The sequence below is a fragment of the Mus caroli genome, unplaced genomic scaffold, assembly GCF_978045245.1.
Source record: "Mus caroli unplaced genomic scaffold, Mus_caroli_1 scaffold_5, whole genome shotgun sequence".
In the NCBI taxonomy this organism is placed as follows: domain Eukaryota; kingdom Metazoa; phylum Chordata; class Mammalia; order Rodentia; family Muridae; genus Mus; species Mus caroli.
In genome coordinates, this window is record NW_028227260.1 from 126,308,687 (window position 1) to 126,323,455 (window position 14,769).

Sequence of the window (14,769 nt, forward strand, 5' to 3'; positions counted from 1 at the left end):
TATGTGTGTGTGTGATCAATATGTATGAGCACACTTAGATCAAGTAAGACAACATATGAATATCACAGATTACATGAGTACACATTGGGAAATTCAAATTTAACATATGTTCAGTCCTATCTACTAATAAGACAAAAAAATATAATTACCGTCACATATTGATTAAAGAGCTTCAATGCACACTTGGTCATAGCCATGATCATCAGCAGAACATGTCCTCCCCACTTAAAGTAATTCTGAAATCATTTGCAACTTGAGATACTTGAATGTCGCCTGAGTCTATTCCTCAGAAGTAAGCATTATATTAGTATTTGGACAAAGAGGTACAATTCACCCATACCTTAAAGCATAAGGGAAAATATGATGAAAGATTAATCATCTCTATACATTCAGGAAATAGTATACTCTCTGTAATAAGCATTTTAAATATCTGTTTGCATTGCTTCAACATACTTTTCCTATACCAACTTCCTTTCTCACTACACAACTGCTTATATCTAAGTATTACCAAGGATTCTCATTTCCCTAGCTGTACAAGTTGGCCTCAAGTGCTGTGAGAGACACCATTACCAAAATCAACTTGGTGAGGAAAGGAATTATTTGGTTTATATAATGTATTCCATCTTCAAAGGAAGCCAAGGAAGGACCATGAGACAGAAACCTAGAAACAGGAACTGAAGCAGACGAATGCTTCTTAATAATTTTCTTTGTTCCATTAATTAATTAACATATTCACTCTATATTCCAATCACAGACTACTGCACCTGCAATTCCCAGCCTTATAGCCTTTTGCACAGGCCACCCTCCCCTTCTCCTCTGAGAAATGAGAGCCTCCCTCTGGGTACCAACCCACCCTGGAACCTCAAGTCATTGCAGGATTAGGTATATCTTATCCCACTGAAGACAGAAAAGGGAACTCAGTTAGGGGAAAATGATCCACAGGCTGGCAACAGAGTCAGGAATAATCCCTGCTTCTGTTGTTGGGAGACCCACATGAAGACCAAGCTGCATATCTGCTACATATGTTATGGCCAGTCTAGTTCCAGCCTATGTATGCTCGTTGGTTGGTGGTTCAGTCTGTGGGAGTCCACAATGTAGCAGGTTAGCTGACTCTGTTGGGCTTTCCATGGAGTCCCTGTTCACTTTGGGTCCCTCAATCCTTTCTCCAGCTCTTCTTTAAGACTCCCTGAGGTCTATCCAATGTTTGTCTGTGGGTCTCTGCATCTGTTTCTGTCAGTTGCTGAGTGGAGCCTTTCAGAGTATAGTTATGCAAAGGGCCTGTCTGCAAGGACAAGAGATGATCAATTAATAGTGTCAGGGATTGGTTCTTGCCCACAGGATGGGTCAAAAGTTGGGCCAATCATTGGTTGGCCATTCTCTCAGACTCTGCTCCATCTTTGTCACTTAAGTTCTTGTAGGCAGGACAACTTTGAAGTTGAAAGTTGTGTGGATGGGTTGGTGTGCTTATAGCTCCGGTGGGATTCCAGTCTGGCTTCAGGAGGTGGCCATTTCAGGCTCCATATCTTCCACTACTAGGATTCTCATCAAGATTCATCCTCTTAGACTCCCTAGAGCCTTCCCATACCAGATTTCTGGCATGTCCTAAAGATAAGCTCCCCAACCCCTCCCCCCCCCCCCCCCCCCCCCGCCACACACATCTTCAAGCCTCCAATTTACATTCACTCTCCTGTCTCCTCTTTGTCAGGATTTCCCCACACCTGATCCACCACTCCTGGGCATATACCCAAAAGATACAACAAAGACTCTTGCTAAACTATGTTCATAGCATTTTTATTTGTAATAGAAGATAGAAATAACTTAGATGTTTCTTAATCAAAGAATGGATGAGGAAAATGTAATTCGTTTGCACAATGGAATACTACTACTCAGTTATTAAAAACACAGACATAATGAAATTTGCAGGCAAATGAATAGAATTAGAAAAAATCATTTTAAGTGAGGCTACCCAGACTCAAAAGTATATACATAATATGAACTCACTTACAAGTGGATATTTTCCATAAATTACAGGATACCAACTCTACAATACACGGACCTAAAGAAGCTTTATGAGGAGACAATCCCAAGGAAGGATGCTTGAATCTCACTCAGAAGAGGAAATAAAATAGATATTGGAAGTAGATGGAGGGGGACTGGGTGGGAAAGGGGGTAAGGATGAGAATGGGGGAATCAGATGTGGGGAGATCTAAGGAGAGTGGGCCTGGAGAGTGGAGAAAATTCTTATTGGTTTTCTTCCTGCTTCTGCTCCTCTAGCTTCCTTGTGTAATTGAGGACCATCTGTCAATTTTGGCACTCCACACCATGGGTTTGACCTTCTTATTACTCATTAATCAGGAAAATATGGAGCAGGTCAATCTGATGGAACCAATTCCTCAATTATGGTTTCCTCTTCCAAATGTGTCACAGTGATAACCAAAATACCTATTACACTACCTTGTAACAGGTCTCTAATCTATTCATTTTAACTATATATATATTCTATAAGAATAAATAATACTGAATATAAAGCAAGAATGTATATCCTTATCCATAAATTAAGAATATTTCATTAGAGCTATTTTAAAAATCCTAATTACTCTCTCTATATTTTATGACAAACTGGATATTTATGAAATTTATGGTTTAATTTGAAACATACGAATTAGTTCCATGGTAGAAATAACAAGAGTCCATTTAAAGCAGCTAACAGGTTTGAACACTAGAAAATTCATATGGCAGATGTTATAAAAAGCATAAAACTGTAGGGCTCAAGAATGATTATATGTCACATTGATTCAAATTCATGAATGCTGTGAGGGGATACTTGAGAAAAGAGAAAACAATTTGGAAATTGTTTCCCAACTACCACAGGAAAAGTCATCTCTAGCTTTGATTATGGTTTCTTTAGCTTCTTCATAGTGTATTCTAATTTACTGGGTATTACTAGTATTTCTCTCTTATTTTCTATCCTGGGAGGAATAGAGTAAGTTAAGGGTCTGATATATTTTTGCATTTGAACATAAGGGTAAAATGATGAACAAGATTAAGCCCTTGGGTTCTCCCTTTCCCTTCGCTGTTTTCTCATTTTTTTATAGCCTTGCTAATAATAATTAGATCATTTGAGAATTGAATCCATCAATTCCTAGCCAAGATCTGTTCTCATAGCAAATCCCCCGGAGAAGAGAAAGGTTTCCTCTTCTGTGTGATTTTTGAACAATCGCTGATTAGTCAGCCTTGACAGCTGTTAGAAAATCTTAGTGTAGCTTGAACATTATATTGATTAGCTGATACATGGCCTGAGACTTGGCCAGGCTTATTGCTTTATCACTAAACCACTCAAGAAATTCAGATTAGTTAGTCCTCATTGTAAACCTCCATTTATCCAGAATTCAAAGCTCAAGAAAGTTTTAAAAGTCAGACTTATTTCCAGGTGTTTTACAAAATACTTGAGGGCAGGGAAAAAAAAAACAAAGTGATTTATGAATGATATATTTCTTCTTTCTTTGTGATAATCATTGACTAGTATCACAAAAATCATGGTCCTTGTCCCTAAGAGACTTCAAGTCTATTGATAAAACTGAGCTTTGGAAAGATAATAATATAGTAAACTAAGTACAGCAACTTAAATCTGTCCAAGGAGGTCTGAGTATGTTTCTCAAGGTTGCACAATTTCCCTACCATACAAAAGGCCCTAGGATAAATCCAAAACCACCCTGCCATGCCTCTGCCCTCACACATGAATCCTATGGGTCTGTAGTAATGCTGACATGATGATATCTTTTTATATATGAACTCCTAAATGCTATAGATTGGACTCATATCTGTTTTGATCAGATTTTTTGTTTTACTGTTAGGAAGAAAAAAATCTAATAGAATAAACCTTAAAGGATAAAATGCTTACTTGGGTTTACATTTTCAGACTATGATCATGTGTTTCTGTTACTTTTGGTAGGAGTATGTGACAGTGGTCACACTATGGTGGCCTGAAATAAAGGTGATGAAGAAAGAAAGGGAGAGAAACAATAATTCACGGTGCCCTAAAAGGTATCTATAAAGTCACCCTTGACCATCTTCTAACTAGGATCCACCTCCTACATATTCCACAGTTCTCAAAAGTGCCAAATACTATATACGTAGCCTAAGCATTTAATAAATCTTTTAAGAATTTCTCAATTTAAACCATAGCAATGTCAATGGAAGAAATACAGTGCCTGAACCATACAGGATATGATCTAAATAAGGGTTTAACAGACAACCTCTCATAACTGTGAGCTTTGTGAAAACAAGACAACACTAATGGCTTCCAGAAGTCAGTTATCATTTCAGAGATTCTTTTCTGTTATATAAAACTAATGACATTGCTCAAACATTATCTTCCTGGTTTCTCATAAGTACTGGGATATTTACCTCTGTTTTACAATGGAAAATCACATTCTGGAAGAACTAAAATATTTGCTTAGTATACTCAACTAATTTGTGGATGGTAGCCTCATGCCAATATCACTGCTCTCCTTTCTCTTTTTTCATTTCAGCAAAAAATTTACTACACTACCTATTATAGTGGAGCCAGACATCTTCAAGGAAATTTTCAACCCTGAGAGCTATAGCACATGAAATTTCTCAATTTATGGAGCTATGCCATTAAACAGAATCACTTTATCACATCACTCACCATACAATCCCTGTTTCTTCCTAATTAAACTTGTGGTATATTTTCAATGATATTTACTTGCTCTAAATAGAACTCTTAGTTCAGACAGTGCACAAAGCATGTTAGGTAGTGGCTGGGCAGACAATTGCTCAAGTTGGGCATTGTTCTCTGCCTTTCATGGTGACAGTCAGTAGAATAAAAGACATCTGGGGCTTATTTGATCTCCTGGTTTCCTAATGTCTCTTTCATGAGTACATGCCTTGGTTTTGAAAGTTAGCAGTTGGCTTTCTGCTGGGAAACTCAGAAGTCAAAAAGAACAAAAACAAAAACAAAACAAGAAGAATATACCAAAGGCAAAAGTCGAAAACAAATAGCTTAGTAATTTTTAAAGATCTGAATTCCCTAAGTCAAAGAGGTGAAGAATTTAAGGGGGTGAAGCTCTGGAACCTGTTCTTGTATCAGAATGTAGGTATTATCTTCATATTGGTAAAAATGATGGATATAATGTTAGTTTAGTGAACAGGAATGAAGAACACCTGCCTTGCCTCTGATCATCTTGGCATGTGGGAATAGTGACAAATGGATAGGGGTTATTGGACATGTCTGGCAAAATGGTACTGGTGGGCTGGAACTTGCAGTTTGTCATTTACAAAAGGGAATTGACTTCCCCAATTGGACATAATTATGACAGCCATGATAAATAGTCTTTCTGTGCTGGCATATTTATTTCTCAGAATCCTGAACAGAGAAATTGTTTTTATGTATTTTTGTGGATGAGAAGAATTGCTTTTTATATGATTTCTTATAACAAATTCATCACCTGATAATATGAAGGTAAGATCAAATTGCAACAGCAGGTGACTACCTTAGTCTCCTAAATTTTTAATGTTACTTATGCAAGATATTGATCAGAAATTGAAAGGGAGCTTTCTTTTCCTTTTTATTCATTCTGATCCTTGAGAAGGAAAACCTATCTCCAGTGGCCAAATCAACATTTTCTTTTCTCATCCTTGACAACTTCATAGTTTTCACTAAGGTTCTACAGGAAAAGAGAGTGAGAAATAAGAGAGAAAAAAATTCCATTTTAAAGTTTTTCCTGTTTTGTTCAGAAAAAATTCTACTTTATTTTCCATTTCTTTTGTGTTTTAATTCTCACTGAGTAGAAATATTAAATTCCTTAACTATCATTGTTGACATAGTATGCAAAAACTTCAGTTTTGTCCAGTCTTTCTTGGTGTCCTTAGTGTAATGCCAATGATGACAAACATATTATAGACTGATCTATATTAAACATGCAGGAAAAGATCAAGTAATATATTAATATATTTATTCAATAGCTCTATTGTAATTGTACCATCCTCAGTAGATAGGGACAAAGTTGATAGACTAGTTGCTATCTTAAGTTATATATATATTTGTATGTCTTGACTATATACATATATATTTTTTAATTATTTTCTTAAATACTGAAGATCAACTCTGGAGTCTAATTTTGTATGCTCTCTCTACCTTAATAATACTTGAAGTTGTACCTACTTTTATAATCCAGCTATCTTTTAGGAGTAGTTTCAAAATCATCTAAGTCTCAAAGTTACATCAATTAAGTATAGCATGATTATGTATTATAGTATTTAATCATCATATGCTAACATTTGTGGGATTTAAATTTCCATACCAAAGAGACATTTATTCATGAATACTTATCAGGATCCATAGGATAGGTTTTAATACTGTGCATGTCCATGTTTTAGGTTAGAGACAAAGGAGGTTAATATGGTAATAAACAGACTGTTGGTTCATTACTTTTCAGTTGGAATAGAAGAGAACAGATATATATGGCATTTGAAAGAGTAAAATTTTCAGCAAATTGTAAAATATGGAGGAGAAGATTCTAGGTGGGAAGTTTTAACATTAAATGCTTTGGCAAAGTTCTATTTGGTAATAGGAAATGGTAAAAGGTAAAAAATAGTACAATTATGACTTAGTATGGGGGATTGAAGGATAAGAAAAATAGAAAACCTAATTATCCGATTTATAATCCTTGGAATTAAAAGATTATCTTCTGAAAGCAAACCCAGATGTTTGCAAAAATTGGGAAGACAATAACACTTATTTGGGAAGATAATAAAGACTTATCAGGCTTTGATGTTCCTGAAGCTTACAGGACTCAGGAGGTTCAGAAAGCTCAAAAACTCAGAATTATGTGAGAACTAAACAATGGCTAGTGGAGCAGAAACTCTTTATAGGAGCTGTTAGCAAGTTACACTTCAATGATGCAGCTTTCTTAATTAAACACCCATCATAGAGTTGGCTCTTCATTTTGGTCACTGTGTTTGTATCATCCATGTTCCTGTCGGTGAGACACTAAGTCTGCAGTTGTTTCACCTATTTAAGAAGGATTATATTATAGGTAAAGATGTGAATGGATACATCCCTGGACAAATTGAGGCATAAAAAGGCAATAAAATTACAGTTATCAGATGTTTTTAAAAAGATATTATGTGTGTATACACAAATACATACACATATCTGTGTATGTATGTGTGTGTGAGAGAGGGAGAGACAGAGAGAGGTGGTACTCTGTAATTTTCTTCCTTCCTTCCTTCCTTCCTTCCTTCCTTCCTTCCTTCCTCCTTCCTTCCTTCCTTCCATCACTTCTTTTCTTTCTCTCTCTTTCTCTCTCTCTCTTTCTTTCTCTTTCTTTCTTTCTCTCTCTCTGTTTCTCTCTCTCTTTCTTTCTCTTTCTTTCTTTCTCTCTCTTTCTCTTTCTTTCTTTCTTTCTTTCTTTCTTTCTTTCTTTCTTTCTTCCTTCCTTCCTTCCTTCCTTCCTTCCTTTCCAGTGCTAGAGATGGAATTGAGGATCTTACAAAAAAGTAGGTAGCCTATTCTGCTCAGTCTTGTAATTAACCCACCTGCCATAAAAAATAACATTTCATTTGATGTAATAAGCATATATTTTTAAATCAAGCAAACGCCAGTGGGAATACAGATTGCACAACTTACAAGTTTCATATGGTTTGATTCTGAAATATCACTCACAACCTACCTGGCAAAAGCAATTTAAAGAATGATGGATATATTTTGGCTAGCTGTTACAGGGAACAAAACCCATCTTGGAAAATAAAGCTGGCAGCTAGAGCAGGAGGTGGCTCAAAATTGTTTCCTAAAGATGTCACTATTTGTATTTGTCTTTTTTATTAATCATTTTATTTGTCTACATCTCAAATAGTATCCCCCTTACCACTTACCTCTCCACAACCTGTCATCTCAAACACCCCTTCTCCCTCTGCTTTGCCTCTATGAGGGTACTTCTCCCCAACTCCCACATCAGTGCTCTAGCATCCCACTACACTGGAGCATCAAACCTCCACAGGACCAAGAGCCTCCCTTTCCATTGAAGTCAGAGAAGGCTGTCCTCTGCTACATATGTATCTGGATCCCTGGATCCCTCCATGTATACACTTTGGTTGTTAATTTAGTCTCTGGGTGTTCTGGTTAGTTGATATTTTTCTTCCTATGGAGATGCAATCCCCTTCAGCTCCTTCAGTCCTCCCTCTAGCTCTTCCATTGGGGTTCCTGGACTCAGTCTAATGTTTTGCTGTGAGCATCTGCACCTGTATTTACGACTTCCAGTAGATAGGCATGGTCCCCAGTTGAGAGATGAGACTACCCACCCATCTCAAATTTTTTAACCCAGAAATGTTCCTGTCTAAAGGAAAGACAGGGACAAAAATATTGGAACAGAGACAGAAGGAAAGCGCATCCAGAGACCACCCCACCTAGGGATCCATTCCATCTGCAGACACCAAACTCCAACACTATTGCTGATGCCAAGAAGTGCTTGCTGGCAGGAGCCTGGCATGTTTGTTTCCTGAGAGTTTCTACCAGCACCTGACCAATACAGATGAAGAGATCACTATTTTGAAAGGCCGTGGAATCTTAGGAATTCCTCAGTTGTGGAAGTATGTTATTAGGTGATAACCTTTGGTGGTGATACCTGATGCTCATTCCATTCTCATTCTGTGGGACCCTGAAAGGCAGCCTATTTGGGTTGGATGAGGCTTGCTCTAGAAGCCCAGTAGAAAACTCTACAAGGGACAGAACAGTGAACGACGTTTCCAGAGACAGGTGCCTGACACCACAGAGCCCCCACCTCCATAATTCTGTGACTATAAGTTACACAGACAATGTCCCAAGCTCCTGGAATTCTGACTAGACTCCACCGCCACTGTTACCTGAATGTAGCCAGGTATGCTCCTCCCCACAGTTACCTGGCAACAACAAGATAGTCCAGCCCAGGATGAAAGGGGCTGCTTAGCCCATCCTTGCTCTCTTTAGCTCTCATTTTTCTTACTCTCCTCTCTAGCCCTCCTCTCTCTCTCCCTTTCCCCCTCTCTCCAAGTAGCCATGGCCATTCTCTCTCTTTGTCTCTCTCTGTCTCTCTGTCTCTCTGTCTCTCTGTCTCTCTGTGTCTCTGTCTCTCTGTGTCTCTCTGTGTCTCTGTCTCTCTCTGTCTCTCTCTGTGTCTCTGTCTCTCCCTGTCTCTCTCTATCTCTGTCTATCTCTGTCTCTCTGTCTCTCTCTGTGTCTCTGTCTCTGTCTCTGTCTCTCTCTCTCTCTCTCTCTCTGTACCTTCTCTCCTTCTCTCAGCCTTTCTACCATAAAGCTCTAATCCCATATACTGTTTCTGCTAATCAGGCCCTCAATGCTTGAGCTATAGGATAGCTTTTCCCCAATGATCCGAGCATGTCTAACCTCCCTCTGGAACACCTTCCTGTGTTCCAGTCACAGACCAGATCAAGAACTCTCACCCCAGAGGACAGGTGTCCTCCCAGCCCAGGAGGCTTCTGCCTCAGGTTCCACGGGAGCTACCTTTGTTACAGGACTCCGCAGCAGGCAGTCTGCAGGTGAGAGTGTGGACTACAGAGGCTAGCAACTTCTGGGACAGGCAAGAGCCACAGAGCTCCTGAGGCAGCGCCATTTTCGGCTCCAGACAACGGTCCACCTTCCTGGCCAGAGGATAGGTGTCCAACCAGCCTCGGTGACCTTTGCCTCAGGATCTGCGGTAGCCATCTTGGTTTCAGGACTTCGCAGAAAGCAGAAAGTAGTCAACACAGGGGAGAGTGTGGACTACTGAAACAAAGGCTTCTGTGACAGGCCAAGGCAACACAGCTTCTGGGAAAGATCCTGTTTTGGGCCTTCATCTTCGGCCAGGAGGAGGTCCAAACACCAGATAACTGTGCAACTTCCCTGAAAGAGGAGACCTTGCCTGCAGAGACTGCTCTGACAACTGAAACTCAGAGGAGAGAGCTAGTCTCCCAGGTCTACTCATAGGGGGTAACAAAATCACCAGAGGAACAATCTCTAAACAGAGACAACTATAACAACTAACTCCGGAGATCACCAGATGGCAAAAGGTAAACATAAGAATCTTACTAACAGAAACCAGGACCAATCACCATCATCAGAACCCAGCACTCCCACTTCGCACAGTCCAGGGCACCGCAACACACCTGAAAAGCTAGACCTGGATTTTAAAGCATATCTCATGATGATAGTAGAGGACATCAAGAAGGACTTAAATAACTCACTTAAAGAAATACAGGAGAACACTGCTAAACAAATAGAAGATATTAAAAAGGAAACACAAAAATCCCTTAAAGAATTGCAGGAAAACACAACCAAACAGGTGATGGAATTGAATAAAACCATCCAACACCTAAAAAAGGAAGTAGACAAAATAAAGAAAACCCAAAGTGAGGCAAAGCTGGAGATAGAAACCCTAGGAAAGAAATCTGGAACCATAGATGCGTGCATCAGCAACAGAATAAAAGAGATGGAAGAGAGAATCTCAGGTGCAGAAGATTCCATAGAGAACATCAACACAACAATCAAAGAAAACACAAAATCCAAAAAGATCCTAACTCAAAACATCCAGGAAATCCAGGACACAATGAGAAGACCAAACCTATGGATAATAGGAGTGGATGAGAATGAAGATTTTCAACTGAAAGGACCAGCAAATATCTTCAACAAAATTATTGAAGAAAACTTCCCAAATCTAAAGAAAGAGATGCCCATGAACATACAAGAAGCCTACAGAACTCCAAATAGACTGGACCAGAAAAGAAATTCCTCCCGACACATAATAATCAGAACAACAAATGCACTAAATAAAGATAGAATACTAAAAGCAGTAAGGGAAAAATGTCAAGTAACATATAAAGGCAATCCTATCAAAATTACACCAGATTTTTCACCAGAGACTATGAAAGCCAGAAGAGCCTGGACAGATGTTATACAGACACTAAGAGAACATAAATGCCAGCCCAGGCTACTATACCCAGCCAAACTCTCAATTACCATAGATGGAGAAAACAATGTATTCCACAACAAAAACAAATTCACCCATTATCTCTCCACGAATCCAGCCCTTCAAAAGATAATAACAGAAAAAAAAAAAAAAACAATACAAGGACGGGAACCACGCCCTAGAAAAAAACAAGAAGTTAATCCCTCAACAAACCTAAAAAAAGACAGCCACAAGAACAGAATGCCAACTTTAACAACAAAAATAACAGGAAACAACAATTACTTTTCCTTAATATCTCTTAATATCAATGGACTCAACTCCCCAATAAAAAGACATAGACTAACAAACTGGCTACACAAACAAGACCCAACATTTTGCTGCTTATAGAAAACTCATCTCAGAGAAAAAGATAGACACTACCTCAGAATGAAAGGCTGGAAAACAATTTTCCAAGCAAATGGTCTGAAGAAAGGAGCTGGAGTACCAATTCTAATATCTAACAAAATCGACTTCCAACCCAAAGTAATCAAAAAAGACAAGGAGGGGCACTTCATACTCATCAAAGGTAAAATCTCCCAAGAGGATCTCTCAATTCTGAATATCTATGCTCCAAATACAAGGGCAGCAACATTCATTAAAGAAACTTTAGTAAATCTCAAAGCACACATTCCACCTCACACAATAATAGTGGGAGACTTCAACACACCACTTTCACCAATGGACAGATCACGGAAACAGAAACTAAACAGGGACACAGTGAAACTAGCAGAGGTTATGAAACAAATGGATCTGACAGATATCTACAGAACATTTTATCCTAAAACAAAAGGATATACCTTCTTCTCAGCACCTCAAGGTACCTTCTCCAAAACTGACCACATAATTGGTCACAAAACAAGCCTCAACATATACAAAAATATTGAAATTGTCCCATGCATCCTATCAGATCACCATGGACTAAGGCTGATCTTCAATAACAAAATAAATATTAGAAAGCCAACATTCACGTGGAAACTGAACAACACTCTTCTCAATGATACCACAGTCGAGGAAGGAATAAAGAAAGAAATTAAGGACTTTTTGGAGTTTAATGAAAATGAAGCCACAACATTCCCAAACTTATGGGACACAATGAAAGCATTTCTAAGAGGAAAACTCATAGCTCTGAGTGCCTCCAAACAGAAACTAGAGAGAGCACACATTAGCAGCCTCACAACACACCTAAAAGCTCTAGAACAAAAGGAAGCAAATTCACCCAAGAGGAGTAGAAGGCAGGAAATAATCAAACTCAGTGGTGAAAACAACCAAGCAGAAACAAGAAGAACTATTCAAAGAATCAACCAAACAAGGAGCTGGTTCTTTGAGAAAATCAACAAGATAGATAAACCCTTAGCCAGACTCACTAGAGGACACAGAGAAAGCATCCAAATTAACAAAATCAGAAATGAAAAGGGAAACATAACAAGAGACCCTGAAGAAATACATAACACCATCAGATCCTTCTACAAAAGGCTATACTCGACAAAACTGGAAAACCTGGATGAAATGGAATTAGTTTCTAGACAGATACCAGGTACCAAAGTTAAATCAAGATCAGGTTAATAATCTAAACAGTCCTATATCCCCTAAAGAAATAGAAGCAGTCATTAATTTTTTTGGTCTCCCAACCAAAAAAAAAAGCCCAGTACCAGATGGGTTTAGTGCAGAGTTCTATAAGACCTTCAAAGAAGATCTAATCCCAGTTCTTCACAAACTACTCCACAAAATAGAAACAGAAGGTACTCTACCCAACTCATTCTATGAAGCCACAATTACTCTGATACCTAAACCACAAAAAGACCCAACAAATATAGAGAACTTCAGACCAATTTCCCTTATGAATATTGATGCAAAAATCCTCAATAAAGTTCTTGCTAACCGAATCCAAGAACACATCAAAACAATCATCCATCCTGACCAAGTAGGTTTCATCCCAGGGATGCAGGGATGGTTCAATATACGGAAATCCATCAACGTAATCAAGTATATAAACAAACTCAAAGACAAAAACCACATGATCATCTCGTTAGATGCAGAAAAAGCATTTGACAAAATCCAACACCCATTCATGATAAAAGTCTTGGAAAGATCAGGAATTCAAGGCCCATACCTAAACATGATAAAAGCAATCTACAGCAAACCAGTAGCCAACATCAAAGTAAATGGTGAGAAGCTGGAAGCAATCTCACTAAAATCAGTGACTAGACAAGGCTGTCCACTCTCTCCCTACCTATTCAACATAGTACTTGAAGTCCTAGCCAGAGCAATTCGACAACAAAAGAAGATCAAGGGGATACAAATTGGAAAGGAAGAAGTCAAAATATCACTTTTTGCAGATGATATGATAGTTTATATAAGTGACCCTAAAAATTCCACCAGAGAACTCCTAAGCCTAGTAAATAGCTTAAATCAAGTACCTGGATATAAAATTAACTCAAACAAGTCAATGGCCTTTCTGTACACAAAGGATAAACAGGCTGAGAAAGAAATTAGGGAAACACCACCCTTCTCAATAGTCACAAATAATATAAAATACCTTGGCGTGACTCTAACTAAGGAAGTGAAAGATCTGTATGATAACAACTTCAAGTCTCTGAAGAAAGAAATTAAGATCTCAGAAGATGGAAAGATCTCCCATGCTCATGGATTGGGAGGATCAATATAGTAAAAATGGCTATCTTGCCAAAAGCAATCTACAGATTCAATGCAATCCCCATCAAAATTCCAACTCAATTCTTCAACGAATTAGAAAGGGCAATCAGCAGATTCATCTCGAATAACAAAAAAACCTAGGATAACAAAAACTCTTCTCAAGGATAAACGAACCTCTGGTGGAATCACCATGCCTGACCTAAAGCTCTACTACAGAGCAATTGTGATAAAAACTGCATGGTACTGGTATAGTGACAGACAAGTAGACCAATGGAACAGAATTGAAGACCCAGAGATGAACCCACACACCTATGGTCACATGATCTTTGACAAGGGAGCTAAAACCATCCAGTGGAAAAAAGACAGCATTTTCAACAAATGGTCCTGGCACAACTGGCGGTTATCATGTAGAAGAATGACAATTGATCCATTCCTATCTCCTTGTACTAAGGTCAAATCTAAGTGGATTAAGGAACTCCACATAAAACCGGAGACACTGAAACTTATAGAGGAGAAAGTAGGGAAAAGCCTCGAAGATATGGGTACAGGGGAAAAATTCCTGAATAGAACAGCAATGGCTTGTGCTGTAAGATCAAGAATTGATCTCACCTCATAAAATTGCAAAGATTCTGCAAGGCAAAAGACACTGTCAATAAGACAAAAAGACCACCAACAGATTGGGAAAGGATCTTTACCTATCCCAAATCGTGGGATGTTCAAGCCCTCAACTCTTTCCAGATCTTCCCATTATTACCCTCCCAACTTTATATGCTCCCCATCTCTCTTAAAACAAAAGCAGAAATGAGGTAAGAAATGTAAAGAAACAGTCTATGGTGGCTAACTCCTATTGGAAAACAATTCTATTCTGGAGTGTGGCTGATAGAAACAGTGGCACTGCAGTGGAGGAAACTGTTTTTCCCTTTCCCAAAAGGTATCATGACAGTTTCCTGGTTAGGGATAAGGCTTCATGTCTACTTTCTCCTCTCAGTACTGTTGCCTCATCTGCCTTGAACAGATGCCAGGTCTTGTGTGCTTTCTTACCACAGTTTCTGTGAGGTTGTATGTGTATAAGTCCTGCTGTGCCTGCAAGACACTGTTTCCTTGAAATCATCAA